Below are 15,465 nucleotides of genomic sequence, written 5' to 3' on the forward strand. Positions count from 1 at the left end.
ACTTTTTCTGGTAAATTCAGTAGCAATGTATACTCATGTCAGATAGAATCAGCATATACACTCATAATCTGTATATTGAATTCTGTGTGGATTTGTACATAGTCTTAGAACTGATTCTTGCAGGGTTTTGTATGTAAATAAGAGAGTTTGACAAAGTAAAATCMGGAGAGAAAGTCAGTGTGCTAACCTGAATTTTGAGGTGGTAGCAAATCTGAGGAATACAGAACAATTAGAACATATGGARCAATTATTATGTTCACAATGCTATATTTATTTTTGTGATAACAGCAAKGTTGATGCAACCTTTGAGCATTTCCATGGGACTGATTACCTACTAGAGAGAACAGTCATATGTTGAGAACTGAGACAATGGAACTTTACAGCCAATCATTAATTCCCAAGAAATGCCCTATAGCTCAATCATTATTATTAACAGACATTCCAGAGCTGTGCATATCTGTCAAAAAAAAAAAGCAGCCAGACAGGCTTGATCTCAGGCAGTATTGATGTGAAAGGTATTTTGTGATAAGAAATGTCATGTGGAAACTGGAATGAAGCAGTCAATGTCTGTTTCCTTGGTAGTCATTTCATGCTGTAGTGGGGTGTCTGGATACAAAACGTATTGTGGCTGGAGAACAGAAGAGGTGAGGATCCCACTGAGCCAGGCCAAGTGGCAGCAGGTTTGCAATCACTGTCTTTAAAAGAACAGTTCAGTGGTGGAAGATGTCTGCTGTGCAGCACTAGGGAAGCTTGGGGCACAAAAGAAGTATGTTAGCAGTCATGAGTTAAAGAAGCAAAGTGTGTTTCAACAAAGAGGCTACAAGTGACATAATATTTAGAATWCTGAAAAAAAAAATCCTATGATTGACAAATATTGTAAACACCGTGAGAATCACACAMCACAGAGGTTTGTTTTGAACAACTCCACATTCTTGATTTAGCATAGATCAGACAGCCCCATTTGCTCTACCAAGTTCTGTCATTCCTCTATGAGCAATGTCCTTCCCGAGTGGTATTTGTCTTGCTGGGTGGTTAAAATGCGTTTGGTTTTAGACCTTTATTTTAGTTACAAAGCTAGCACTTCATAAGCCTTTGCTCTTTTAACCAATAACTGCAATCYGATACATCAGTGCAGCAATGTGTGAAATTCCAACCTGCATTGTGTTGACACTAAATATACTTCTGCTTTTATAAACAGTGAGCGCACATCTTCTAACTAACCTTTCCCTTTTCATGAAAAAAGATGCACATACAGACTAGGACAGAAGGAGCTTGTTCTTATCATTTCATGGATTCATAGCAATTTTAACAGTTATATCTCACAAACACTGAGCACTTCTTAGTTATTGTCATCAGATCTCAAAAAATACACTTTGCACGAAGCAAAGGGATCACCACCAAGAAATTTTAATGAGCTAAGAGGTGCTGCATGAATGAAAAMCAGTGAGAGACTTGGTTTTGTGGCTCACTGAGGAGGAAGGTAATTTATTGCAATTCTATAATGTAGAAATTACCTTTATAACCAAATATTTTTCTCTTCAGTCTTCTTGTAAAACCAGAAGTGTTGGGTTTGAGGCAGGCAGTAACAGCAACCCCATCTGGAGTGGACTTCATGAAATACTGAGAGTTCTTGTAGCTTCAGCTTTATTCAAAAGAAATTCAGAAAAAATCAAATCAATGTAAAAGGTAAATAGAGTACTTGCAAACAAATATACAAGAGGAAAAACATGTATACTGCAAATGTCTTCAGTACACAGCAGTGGAAAAAAAGTGCCAACATGTCTAAAGCAGCTTCCAGCAGTGTAGCTGAAAAATGAGCTGTGCCCTTGGGTTCGCCTGTTGCACTGCTACTGCTCTGATCCTGAACAAGGAAAGCTGACAGCCAGTTTCTCTCTGTGGCAAAACTGATGTTACTTTTGAATTGTCGCAGTATTGCAAGTACCTGTGAACAAGGTGTTTCTGCTTGTTATAAATTAGACTGACATGGAATTTAGATCTGGCATGATTGACCGGGTGTCTGAGGATTACTGCAGCTGACAAGGAAGGCTCTGAAGATCATTCCAAACTTATGCCAACAGAATCTTTATCTTGCTAACAACAAAAAAAAAAAAAAAAAAAATTTAAAAAAGAAATAAAAAAAGACTACACAGCATCAAAAAAATTGGAACTGCTTTTGTATCCTTCCAACTGAAAAGCAAACCACCTTTGTTCCCATGAGTTCAACTTTTCAAGGCAGAAAGGAAGCCTTTCTAAACAGGCCTAAAATAGCATTAAAATTGTCAAGGTTAAAGTGAGTATAATAGGCTGTATATTGTGCCTGAGCATAGAAAACTGTGCTTAGACATAGAGGACACATAGGAGAGAAAATTTTCTGATCCTCTGCTGTGTGRCTCTGGCATATGTTAGACCAGCTGAGGTGCTGATCTAACTGATACCTGTTCTAAAACTCCACAGCAACTGAGATAAAGGGGTAGACAAGTTTAGTGTAAAATGTGCATTCTTTGGGCCTGGAACATCATGCATGGAAGGCAGARCAAGAAGTCAAATCGATGAGTCAGTTAAAGTCTGCCAGTTTCTGCACTAATGACCCTCAAGGGCTATAGAAGTGAGCTATAAACCTCAGAAATGAAGAATTTGCTCTYTACAGAAATGTAAAGGTGCTGTAGTACTTAACTAACAAAAATATTTTAGCCACCATGTATTTTGCATGTCTTCCAAAATGTTCTGTCAAGCAACCAAAATCAAAAGTTCTTACTGAAAATTAGACCTTTTTAGTGTGCTTCCCTGATAATAAGCTTTAATGATGTCTCCCTGTATCACTGTCACAACATGCCCATCAGGAGCTTGATGTATTTTGAGTCTTACATATAGTACTAATATATGGATGCAGGAACTTTCAGGTTTATGAATAAGAAAATTTCTCTTGACAGTTTCATTTTAAAAGGATGCTAACTGTTCAAAAGATGCTCAGGATTTTTAAATGGTAAGTCACAAGACAGATGAAATAAAAGGTACAAAGTAATAACGGTCAGAGTTCTGTGATATATTTTAAATTCTATGACACARTTATCAGTGTCAGGTGATACAGTCACCAGTTTTCAGGTGGCTATCAGATTAGTGATATGTGATTAGTATGCCTGGCCAAGAGTGTCAGATGTGGTTGCCAAAGGTTATAAACATCCATGGAACAACTCAGTATCTACTAAATTCAACAACTGTCTTCTCACTGATTTAAAATGGAAACTGCTCTGAGTGATTTTGCTCAAGAGATGCTGAATAATCACAGCTTACATGAAACCACCAGATGTCTGAGTGGTCAGTACATCTAAAATCCGGGTCACATACTTGAAAGCCCAATAATGAATTCAGAAACTAAATTTAGGCCCATATGTTGGAAAGCTGTTGACGTGCACAAATACACACAAAGGTTCCTGACCGCGCTTTTAGGCAGATGGTAGCAACTGTCCCTTCTTGACTCCACTTGACAGCCAAATGCAAAGAGCAGTGCTAAAGCTGRCTCCAAAGGGATTTGCTTCTCTGTCCTTTAACATGATAGCCAGTGAGAAGGAATAACCTATTAACCAGGTATACTGACAGACGGGTCAAAAACCCATGAAGATTTCAAGGTGGAAGAGTAAATGCCATTCCTTATGTTCCCTTTCTGATAATGCTAACAACATTCATCATTGATATTTCTGAGCACAGTGCAACTCTTACACCTACATAAATGCAATGTCTATCTAGAACATCTGTCTAGGTACTCTGTTATACCTATTTGAAAGAAAAGGTGTMAATCTAATTTCCTTGCTCTTTGCATAAAGCCAACAGTCAACTGAAAAGTTAATGCTTARAGTAAATAATGTGTAGCAGAACATTTTTAATAATTTTTTTGTGGTTTATAACATGTATTTGCCTAGAGGTTTTTTATTATTGTGAAAGTGCAGTGATCCCACAGCTGGATAAATAATAGGACAAATAAAAGTATTTTAACTGCAATGTGAAATGCACATCAGGAAGTCTTAAGAAGTGGTGCAAAAAGATGCTGACAGCAGATTCTTGTGGTATCTTTTTGTGGTAGTGTTTACTTAAATCAGCAGATTATCTCTAACCTGCTAAATATAATCTAATGTTAATAACATATTTAGGATATCTGTTCCCTAATACATGTTTTGGAGATTATTGCAGAGTACAATAAGGTTAAACACAGTTTTAATGGTGTATCTGAGAGTACAGTTTCAGAGTGGATTATTTAAACTGTAATTGACATAGTCAAGTAATTTAGGAGTAAAATGTAAAAGGAATATTTCTGTGTAATACAGAAATCATATATATGTATATACTTATATATATATATATATATAGTTACAGATACATATATATACACACATATATAGGGCCACTTGGAAAAGAATACTTGGTGAAAGGATATCTCACAATTTTCTTGGGTGTGTGGAGGAATTAGTCTATCATTCACTCCCACACACCTGAGAGAAAGCTGACCTCTTTAAAGTCAATTTTGTAATTTCTATACACTTTGAACTCTTAAATAGGATTTTCCAGTTTAACAAATTCTCCCTGKGAATGTAGGGATTGAAAAGAAAAAATAACATTTAAAAGGAAATTACTCGTCATTTCCGTGCAAACTAGAACATTTGAAATGAGCCTTGATAATATGATGAACAAAGAGATAATTTAGATGGCTGAACAATAGGATCACTTTCCTACATAAACAATGCAAATATTTCAACTCATAAAATGACCATAAGTGAAAAAGAGCAGATATCTCATAATACCCAATTATTTCWCTTGTTTCTGTCATAATGTTTAGCTCAAGTTAACAAAAAAAAGGAAACACTAAACAGATGCACAGCAAGATCAAAAATAGGTCCTCCATGCAAAGCCTCAGCCTGGGTCCAGTTTTCAGTCTTTTTGTCTCATTGCACAGTATTTTTTTAGTATTGGGTCTGTTGTCTATCATTAATAAATTATTGATAGCTGTATGCAAAGTCTTGACTCATTATTATTAAAATGAATATTACCATTAAATTCAATGGAGTGAAGATTTCAGTCTAAGGAACAAGATTTTATAAGTTTATTCTTACTGAGATGWTCTTTATGGGATATAATATCCTATTTGTTTCAATGGGGCAATTTTATAATGCTAGTGTTATTTATAATTAAAGCAAACCCAAAATTTAACATTAAAGGGTACAGAAAAAAACACACGGAAAAAGTTAAAGACAAAAACACAAAGTCCACTGTCTAATGCTTATRATATGAGAAAATGTAGAAATATTTAAGGAAATAATGTTTCCACACACAATACACCTTTAAGCTCCAGCACAGCTGCTGTGTGTTCCTGAAAATGTATTCAGCCAGCTCTCAGGTCTCTCTGTGCAGCAGCCCATGGAAGCCCAAGGGAGGCATGTTCTGCTGGCACAGGGATAAGGAGAGCTCTCTGGCACATATGCTCAGGGAAGCTGCCTGCACTGCTGGGGAAACCAAGAAAAATCAGCAGTGTACTCAACAGCTCTCGTTTCCACCTTCCTGCCTCCATCCACCCCAAGCAATGTCTCTGTGCTCTCTGTAAGAGGTTGAGGGCTCCTTCTCACTGACTTCATGCCCTTGCACTAACTACCGCTGGAATTTTCTGGGACAAAAGAAGGATCATCTCTGTACCATGTACAGATACAATTTTCTTGGCAACTGACATACAGCTGTGAAGTTGATTCCCTGAGGAATCTCGGCTCCTTAAGAAAAAATGTAAAATCCCGTATTTTCAGCTGCTTGTTCAATAACAACAACAACATAGCCATCCCTCCTAGGACAAAAGGAGAAACTACAGATCCTTTGCTGTGGTTACACTTAGAACTTGTAAAGGTGTTTTGATACCATGGTGATGAACACTGCATAAATGCCAAGATAGACGATGGATCCAGCTGGCACCTCTCCCTCCTCCCCCACACATCATGGTGTTCACCACAACAAGTTTATGATTTTGTCCTAAAAATCTGTTGAGTCYTGTTGGTCTTTACAAATTTACTTGCAGAAATCACAAAATGCTCTCTTCACTTTGATTTAGTCTGTGTGAKAGGTGCATGATTTTTTTCAGAAATGACACCCATATGATATATCAGTCTCTTGAAAAAAAACCTCCTCTAAAACTAGCTGATAAACAATTGTGAGTTCTCCTTCTTGGAAAAAAAATATATATCTGTCTGCTCAGTCAGTTGAGGCAAGTTTTACCCAGAATGATATTTTTATATTTGTTCAGGTGAGATTCGTTATTCAGAAGCTGTTTCTGTTTCTGTTTCAAACAGAAAGTCCTCTAAGTTAACTTCTACCTTGTRCTTCTTCTGTTTACACTGGATTTATTTAAGGATGAGGGGGCTTGATTTTTTATCTAGAAGATGAGATAAATACTTGCTAGACTAGATTATGTAAGAAGCCAGAAATATTACAATTCTCTTTTCTTACACAAAAAGTGTGAAAAATAATAGCAGTCTCATTGATTCACTAAATCTTTCTCAAGGTATTTACTAACTCTAAGTTTTAAATAGGAAACACTGCTATTTTAAATTTACATTTTATTCCAGTTGCATTGTGCCAGAATGTCACTGTGCTTTACACTACTTGGTGTCCTTGCTGGCAGCTTCACTACAAGTTAAAGCCTGAGTAGGTATTGGACAAGGTGATGATCTTTCAGGTGCAGAAGTAGAACAAAGTATTTTTAGAAGTGGAAGAACCGTTGTTGCGAGGAAAGCAGACATTTATAAACCAAGGTTTATAAACCTGTTATTGAGTGCATTAAAATTAAACATTAAATGTTTTTCACTGAGAAATTAATTTTGAAAGCACTCTAGCTACTGAAATATTTTATCTATTTACATACCCGGATACTTCCAAAACATTTATATTTCAAAGGAAGAAGTACTAGGTATTGGGAGAATATCACTAKATGAAAATCTAATGGATCTAAATGAGACCAGGGCTCCTTTCAGCCCAGGTGAATTTTGCTCTTTATTTGCTTGAGTTGCAGAAATTTGATTAACCAAAGTTTATCCAGAARCAAATTAGTGCTGATGTGTGAAAATCAGAGCTTTGAGACTACTATCATCGCCCGATGCTGGCTTTTTGTATCAAAAACCTGGCAGAAACCTTAATAAGTATTCTCTACTGGTTGTTAGTAAAGAATTGTTCTCTCCTTTTATTGTGAGAAAGTATACCTGTTTGCCCAATAAGGAGCTGAAGGAGAAAAACATAGTATAACACCAGAACTAAGCAGATTTCTTCTGGCTCTGGACACCAAGAGAAGAGACTGTTTATAATATAATTATTATTATAAACCAGCCTTTATAATATAACTATTTTTGGATGACAGCAAAGTAACAGATGCTTCTTCAGGTCAGGGCTTCCCAACCTGTTCCTAGGCAAGCTTTCCATCCTTATTCACACTAGGTGGACTTCAATTATTGTGGCACAACAAGTGCATGGACAGACCAGAAAGCTTTAAAATGCATGGTGGGAGGGTCCCTACTACAGTTTAACAATACTGGCTTACATAACCTGCACCTGCACAGGAAAGAAATTTAGCCTTATACAAACAGTTTGTTCATCTCCCAAAAGAGTCTCCTAAAGAAAGCTTAGGCCAGACAAAAGTTACAGTTTACTATAGTTTGCCTGAAAATAAATGTGTAAATCAACTTCATTTTCATTTAAGTTTGACCTTCTCTGCAGCCAAAGTAGTCTCGAAGGTTTCTGGAGAGGCAAATGAAATATTTGCTTTCCCACCTGCCTGATCCAGCAAGGAATGCAATGATCTCTGTCTAGATAAGCTTGAAGTATAAGAATGAATGCTATTCTGCTAGAAGTTAAGCATTGGCAAATTCTGAATGTCTSATTTTAAAATGTTTTTCCATAGTGCTTGTCTTGGAGAATAAACTGAAGTGCAGATTCAGATAGATTATTATATTCTTCTTAGCATGCTGAGCTCTTACGATGTTTAGAAATATTGTGGAACTGCAAAAAAGGCATAGTCAATTAATTCCTTCATTTGACTAATTAAACATTTTAAATACTCCCTCCATACCTTATGTTCAGCTCAAGATATATTATTAATAGTAGCTTGTACTGTGTGCTGCAGGAGAATGTTAGGCACATGATTCCTAGAACCTGGGGAGGACATTTCCTGGCACTACCATGAATTTACCTACCAATGACCAAATAACCAAATAACAAATAACCAAAGTTAGCTTGTTMTAATTCAAACGTGTTTCACACTGCGGTAATTGCTCCATATGAATGCTGTGCTTTTATTCTAATGAAAAGTTCAACACAGTTAACTATTTTAAAACATCATGCTGGTTGATGAGTCCATTCAACTGCATTCAACAAAAATGCTAATCATGCATCATCACAATTTTTGAGCTGTGTCCGGTTTACCCTTCATTCCAGTACCATGGTCTATAAAGTAAGACTGCATAAATTCAAGGCCATGGATTTGTGGCCAGACTCTGTGTTGTCAAGTGGGTGTTGTTAAGATGTCATGGCTAGAGAGGGTTTGTTACATCCCTTTGTGGTGAGGGCATCCCACAGGCCGATGGCCTCGTGTCCCCTCCTCAGCTGGATTGGCATTATGCCATTTGCTCACTCTCAGGCTCACTCTGGGACAGTGTGCAATGTCTCCACCATGCTTGTTGAATGAGCCTGACTAGGCTTCAAAGTAGGAAAGTCTTMGTTTTGTCTGATTTTAAAGCTGGAGTGCCTGAAGCAGAGTTGGGTGGCAGAGTTCATTTTGCAAGGATGCTGGGTTGATTTGGCAAAGAGTACATATGGAAGGGTTGGATGTAGCACCTTCTCATTCGTAGCCTTGTCTTGCACACAGCCTTCTGCAATCCCTTACCCGCAACCAGGTGGCAAACATCAAAATGATCTTTAACGGTTCCAAGTCATCTGCAGAAGAGGCACTTGAGTTAATTTCTACATTTTGCCTGCTGTACAGGAGACATATCATTATTGTGATCATCCTTCAGCAAATGTAGGAACGGATCAATAGGACCAAACAATATTTCCATAAATAAAACTTTACTTCTCCATTGTTTCAAAACTAGAAGAAATTCAAAGAGTGGGAAAGCCACTTTTCTATTGTCACTTTGTCTGGATTTATATGCTTGGACATTGGACTCTGTTACATTTGTAAAAGAKATCTGAAAAATACTGGAGCATTAAAAATTTGAAAGAACACTCTGGGAATACAGACAGTGTTTGCTGTCATTGACTTAGTTGTTATGAATAAGTACAACTGGAAGGAATCTGAAAAAAATCATTGCAAACATGGTGAAGGAAGCTGGTAGTTGAAGCGAAGGGTAGTACAAAACAGGTGGATTACATTTGCCTTGTAGGGCATGCAGTCTTGTCCTCATCTATTATTAATTTTAAAAGTAGAAGCTTTGTGGTGCATGTTATGTCTTCACTCATAAATCAGCCTCTTTGAGCCTCTACCTGTGTCCAGATTTTTCGTTATCTTTTTACCCAAGGCCTGTAAAACACCTACAGATCTTTAGACCAGGAATCTGAGGGAAGTGGTAAATGTAATTTATTGCTGAGATAATACCGTTGAAAAATGGATCCTTCTGGTTATCTAATGCAATCATTAATGAGAAAAGAAAGGTCCTTGAAATTCTGAGAAACTAAAGTGCTAGACACAGCTGAAAGAGTCCACACTGAAACTAAAAAAAAAAAAAAAAAATCAAGTACTATTTAATTTTCAAATCACATTTCCTACAAATTAAAATAAGAGGTTTGTAATAGTGATAATTACCTATTCAGCATCCTTCATCAGTCTCTGAACTCATTTTCTTCAGTCATTACTTGMGTGAAAAAAAACTTAAATGGGTCATTTATGGTTAAATTAATCTGTGCTTTTCCCGGACTACCTCCTTTGTTCATCTCCAGCTTTAATTACTGAAAAACATTTTGTTTTATAGAAATCTGTGGCAAAATAGATGCATCCTTCATAGTCATCCTATTTCAGGAATTTAAGTGACTGCTATATTAGTGACATCACAGATGGTAAAGTCAGTTTTAAGATCTATTTCACATGCAAAACCTGGCACACAATATGAGTGAATACTAATGTGTAGGAGAGTTCCATGAAGAGTTTAGGGGACATAAATCATTCTCCAAAGCAGCAAAGATTCTCTGATGCAATTTATTAGGCTGTATTTTGAGGGGGTAGTAGTGGCAGTCTGGGACTCAGGAAGGCCAATCAACAAGAGGATTTATTTGCCTGATTGATGTACAACTACCTTTCTCACTTTAGGAAAASGAACTACCTTTTTCCTTTAGGAAAACCTAAATGGAACCTTGTCCACTTAGAGGACATTTCTGTGGTGTCAAACTTCACTCTGTAGCAGAAGCTACATCTTTGCAAAGTGCTGTGACAATGTTTTCTCTTTCACAGTTTTTTTTAAGTCATTCTTTTCTTTTTTTTTCTCAGAGTAATTTGATGTCACTGTTTCTTYATATCCAGTTTGTTATATCCTGTCAGATGGTGATATACATGTGCTTCTAAAAATTTATTAGGTTAAAATTTAGGTGAACAAAAAAAATTTCTCTTTTTCTGAAAGAGGATGAAATCTCTTTATAGAAGGAAAGAAAAAGAAGGTAGCAGATTTTTCAAAACACCCAAATTGCTTGCATGTCACCTGTAATGTAAAAATGAGTTTTTCCAATCTGAAAAAAAATTCTGCTTTGAGCAACGAATCAAAGAGATTTATCCAGTACATTTGCAATGCATTTTGGATTAACCAATATAACAGCAAAAGACGAATGCCCTTGTTGTGTGCCTAGCTGGAGAATACTGAAGTGCTCTGATTGTTTATTGAATTTTAATACTAAAAAAATGGCTGCCTCTTTGATTTTTTTTTGGCAGAAATAGCAACTGTGGCTAATGATCATTTGGGTCTTAATTTATTTCTAATAAAATGTAATTTATCAGCAAAGGAGAAAAGAATCTCAAAGTCACGCACACAGACGCATCAACTAAATACTAATTTTTCTTTCAGGTTTCTGGTTTTGCTGGTACATTCATGGAAAATCTATTTTTTTAAAATAAGAAAAGTCCAGCAAGTCCAAATTTTAGGCCAAGTTGTGTCATAAAAGTTTTTAAACCGAGATTTTCTTCTTAGACCAAGTCAAATAGTATATACCTGAAACCTGTAGTACTCTACAAATACACAAATATGTATGTGTGTATGTATACTAGTTTCTTCAAATCTATTTATATTCCTAATTCCCTTCCATTTGTGACTGGACAGGTCTTGATGAGCAGCAGGAATTGTAAGCTTTAGATAATGGGCAAATGCTGGCCAATTCTGATGGGAAAAATTCTGGACAACAGTTAAGTCAGAAAGTTCTTAGTTCAGGATGAGGTGGCAGTCAATSACAAATTTTCTGCATAATTTTGGAAATGGATTCTTCAATTAAAACCTTCTTTTTTTTTTTCTCTAGCTCTAGCCCTGCTGGACTTGGATGCCATTTTTCTGTGTCTAGCAGTTTCAATACAAACTCAAGACTCAAATACCCATGGCTTTTCAGGAGCAGACACTTAATGTGTCAAAGGTAGGCACCAGATCAAATAATTCCTCCTAGTCTGGCTCTCTCATTCACTAGAGTCTTTMCTGGTCATGACTTTCAAATTGTTAGTAGCCATGTCTCAATTACTCAATGAAAGGTGCAAGTTCTCAGTGTACCTGAAAATGAAATCTCAGGACAGGCATTTCTAAAATATAAAACCCTGAATAAAGTTAAACCCTTGAATATTTGGGAGCACACAAAATGAACAAGACATCTTAAAAAAATGAGCAGTAGCTCTAGGTAGAACCTGTATCTGTGTCAGAAATTGGAATTCAGTGTGCAAAACAAATTGAGTTAAATAGTGTGTTTAACTCATTACATCAACTTTTATATCTCTCATAGTTACAGTGATTCAAGGAATATATTACAGGTTTCTTGAACAAATGGAGCCTGCCCACACTAAATGAGTCAGATAAAAATCAATTACATTGTGGATTTTTAGCTGTGGAAATAATCAATGTCATCATTGTTCYTTTCCTAGCAACAAAATATAGGTCCTGGTCAACCAATGCTTTTAATCTGGTTTGTGCAAAACATTTTAAGTATTTTTTATATTATTTTGTGGGCTCTTTGAAAATGGAAAGCCATTTGGTATCAAGGCCAAATATCAACAGAGCCTGCTTTTTAACATTGATAGCACTCTGCAGTGCAATAATTCATTTTCAGTGCAGTAATTCATTTTTGTTTATATTAACATCAGGCCTTATGTTTTATCATATTCAGTAATGTTTTAGGCTCACACTGGTGAATTACTTGCAATGGCATAGCTACCCTGGAGTCCTACTCTCAGCAATGGAGCAGGAGGTAAGAGCGTACTGGTATGAGATACTACTGTAAGTTTTCAGATCTTACTGRTTTTTATCCATCAGATGTTCTTGGGGAAGAATAGGAGTTGTATCATATGCCAAACTTCCCCAAATATTGCATCTGCTATGMATGCTTTCCTGTTCAAGGACTAACAGAAAGGAGAGATTCATAAAAAATAAGACAATACATTGTATGCGCTATTTATTTTCAGGATGAGTAAATCTGTATTTTTTCTAAACAAATACAATTATGCATGATGCCTTTTCTATCATCAGGTTTTATCAATTTCCATTCTTCTCTCTAATTTACCCCTCAAGGACTCATATATATCAGCAGGCGCTGAAAACAGATGTTGATAATGCTGTGTGTGTTGTTTACACCTCCAACTTTCATTGGATCCCCTGAATTCCAGATGGTACATAGTCATTTTATTCTATGTRTAAGATTAAAATGGTTTCGTTTCAATATGCATATCTATCTGTTCTTTGTCATTTTAATTCCAATGTCTAAACCAACCTTGTTATGTCCTTTTCACCTTTTCTACTCTTCCAATTTTGCACTTKGTTGTCATCTTGTCATTTGCTGAGATGAGAAAAAAGATTCCCCTTCTTCAACCACTGCTTTGACTATTTTGCTCTTTATTTGAATTCCTAAATGGAGATATTAAATTTTAGGACAATTTACGTCTTTTACTAGTACTTTATCTAGGTCTCTCAAGGTGCACAGAGTCTTACATTAAATTGCAGTAAAAAATAAGGTAGCATGTATRTTAAGGGATTTTTCAGAACTTCCAAGAACTGTAARTGTTGGYAGCATGATCTACTGCACAATCAATWAAATCTTACAAGATCTGAACTCTGCAGTTCTGCACCATTCTAATCACAGTCCTTACTAAGCTAAACCTTATGTAAGAATTTTATTTTCAATGCCTACATTTCCCACTTTTAATCTCTTATTTTTAATATACTGCATACCCTCCCAGAATGAAACATTTTCCTCTGCAAGCTCACACTAACTCTATAAAATTAKTAAAATTCTCCATTTGTACTTTATAAACAAGAAGAGACACGTGCTACTGTAAATTATTTATTCAGTGCCATTATATTCAWGGCACTTTGTATAACAAATCAAGTCCTATGACAAAAATCTGATGCTTTATCTAGGCCCTATCTGGAATGAGTCCATGAAAATCTATAATTAAACCAACATAGATCAGTAGTAACTTTAAACAACTTAGTCATAGTAAAATCAATTTAGCTGCATAGCATTTGGTCCATGAGCTTGGCTTCAAAAATGCATCCTTCAAATTTGGCAGAGTAAAGGAAGCAGGAGAGAGCTGAAATCCCCTCCTGCACACACAGTCCTGATTCTCARTTCTCACGTTTATAAGCAAATGTTCCTTTATTTCTGCAGATGAAAACACTTTTGCACTCRGGCTGTAAAATCACAAGAAAATGTGTTTAAATTACAAAATTAAAATTTCTCATGGCCTCCTCCTTACAGAAGGTAATGCTTAAGGTGATCTAAGATCAAAGGATTCCATTTGAAGAGGAGGCAACACAGGCAGGCTGCACACTCATCATCACTTAGAAAGAGCTGAGCATCCTGAGGCTCAGCCGTGACCCATCCTGCAAAAACATCAAATATAGTATAGACAACAGAATTCTGTAGAGGAATGCACCCTATACGTGCTGTGAAATTACAGATTTAGATGAATCTAGAAGATCTTAGAATCCGCATCTCTGCCAGCTCTGATTCAATCCTTCAGACATGCATAACTTGACAAGAAACATGGTTGCCTTTAGCAACACATCCAGGTTAAGTAAAACAAAGGTAATTCAGTTGCTGATCACAATTTCATGTCCTTGTGCTCCAGAATTACACTTATGCAGTTCCAAAACAGCCTCCATTTTTTGGCCTGATCTTGATGCTATTTCACTTGCAAAATTAATCCTGAGTTTAGCTGAAGTCATGCAGCAGTCATATATTCTGGTTTATAGCTGCTCAGCCCTATTAAGCAGATGAGAAGAAAATGGAAAGCAAACAGAAAAGGTAAAAAATTTCTTTGCACGACTGAGCCAATTGCTCTTACATTAGCATGAGCAGTTCCGCCACAAGACTGTGATCACCTCTTCCTACAATGGTGTTGGGATATTCAGATAGGCTGAACCTGAGACTTAGWAATGCAGTTTAGTTTTTATTTGCTTAATATACCACATGCTGCCTCATAAAGAAGGGAATTGACAAAAACTACTTAATAAAAAAGACTTCCCCTAGTGCTTTCCATCTAATGATCATCAAGCAGTTTACAAGCAGGACTAAAGAAGCTGTTTTTACTTGTAGATAATAATACCCACATTTTACAGATGGAAAAATCATCTAGCCATAGGAATGCATTTTAGTTGACAACATTAACTTTACCCAGCGCTTCGCTGCAGATTTCACATGATGAGTAGAGGCACTCAGACCTCTGCGTGCTGCACCACATAGAATTAACGAGGTCCCGTCTGTTCAACTGGGAAATGGCAACCATATTGTTGTTCCTGTACCGCTGGGGCAAAAAAAGGGACTCCGGATGAGAAAGATGAAGCAAACACAACCATGCAAGGGTCACCCGTGTATTTCAGCAATCACCGCATTGTGTAGCTTAGTACTGACCGAGACAGAAGCGGCGTGGGCCCCGGCCCGTGCCCACCACAGCGCCCACAGGGCGGGCCGGGATGGGGGCACCGAGTGCAGAGACACTGCTGTTTTTTCCTTTGCTTTTTCCCCGTAACTTTTCTTTTCTTTTTCAGGGAGTAGTTGTTGGTGATTCCCAATTCATGAGCGCGTTTAAACCCCATGGAAGCCTGACCAGAAGAACAACCCATGAAGGAACTGAGAAACTGCCAATGCTTATAACGACACCGAGTTACTTCAGTTCGCAGGTTAGGAACRCGCTGAAAATGACGTAATCTATTACTTTATTATAATTAATTTAAAAGCCAGCGCATCTTCGGCGCAGGTTGAACCCGAAGCCGC

Source organism: Malurus melanocephalus, unplaced genomic scaffold (genome assembly GCF_030028575.1).
Source record: "Malurus melanocephalus ecotype Western Australia unplaced genomic scaffold, MMel_1.1 scaffold_77, whole genome shotgun sequence".
Lineage (NCBI taxonomy): Eukaryota > Metazoa > Chordata > Aves > Passeriformes > Maluridae > Malurus > Malurus melanocephalus.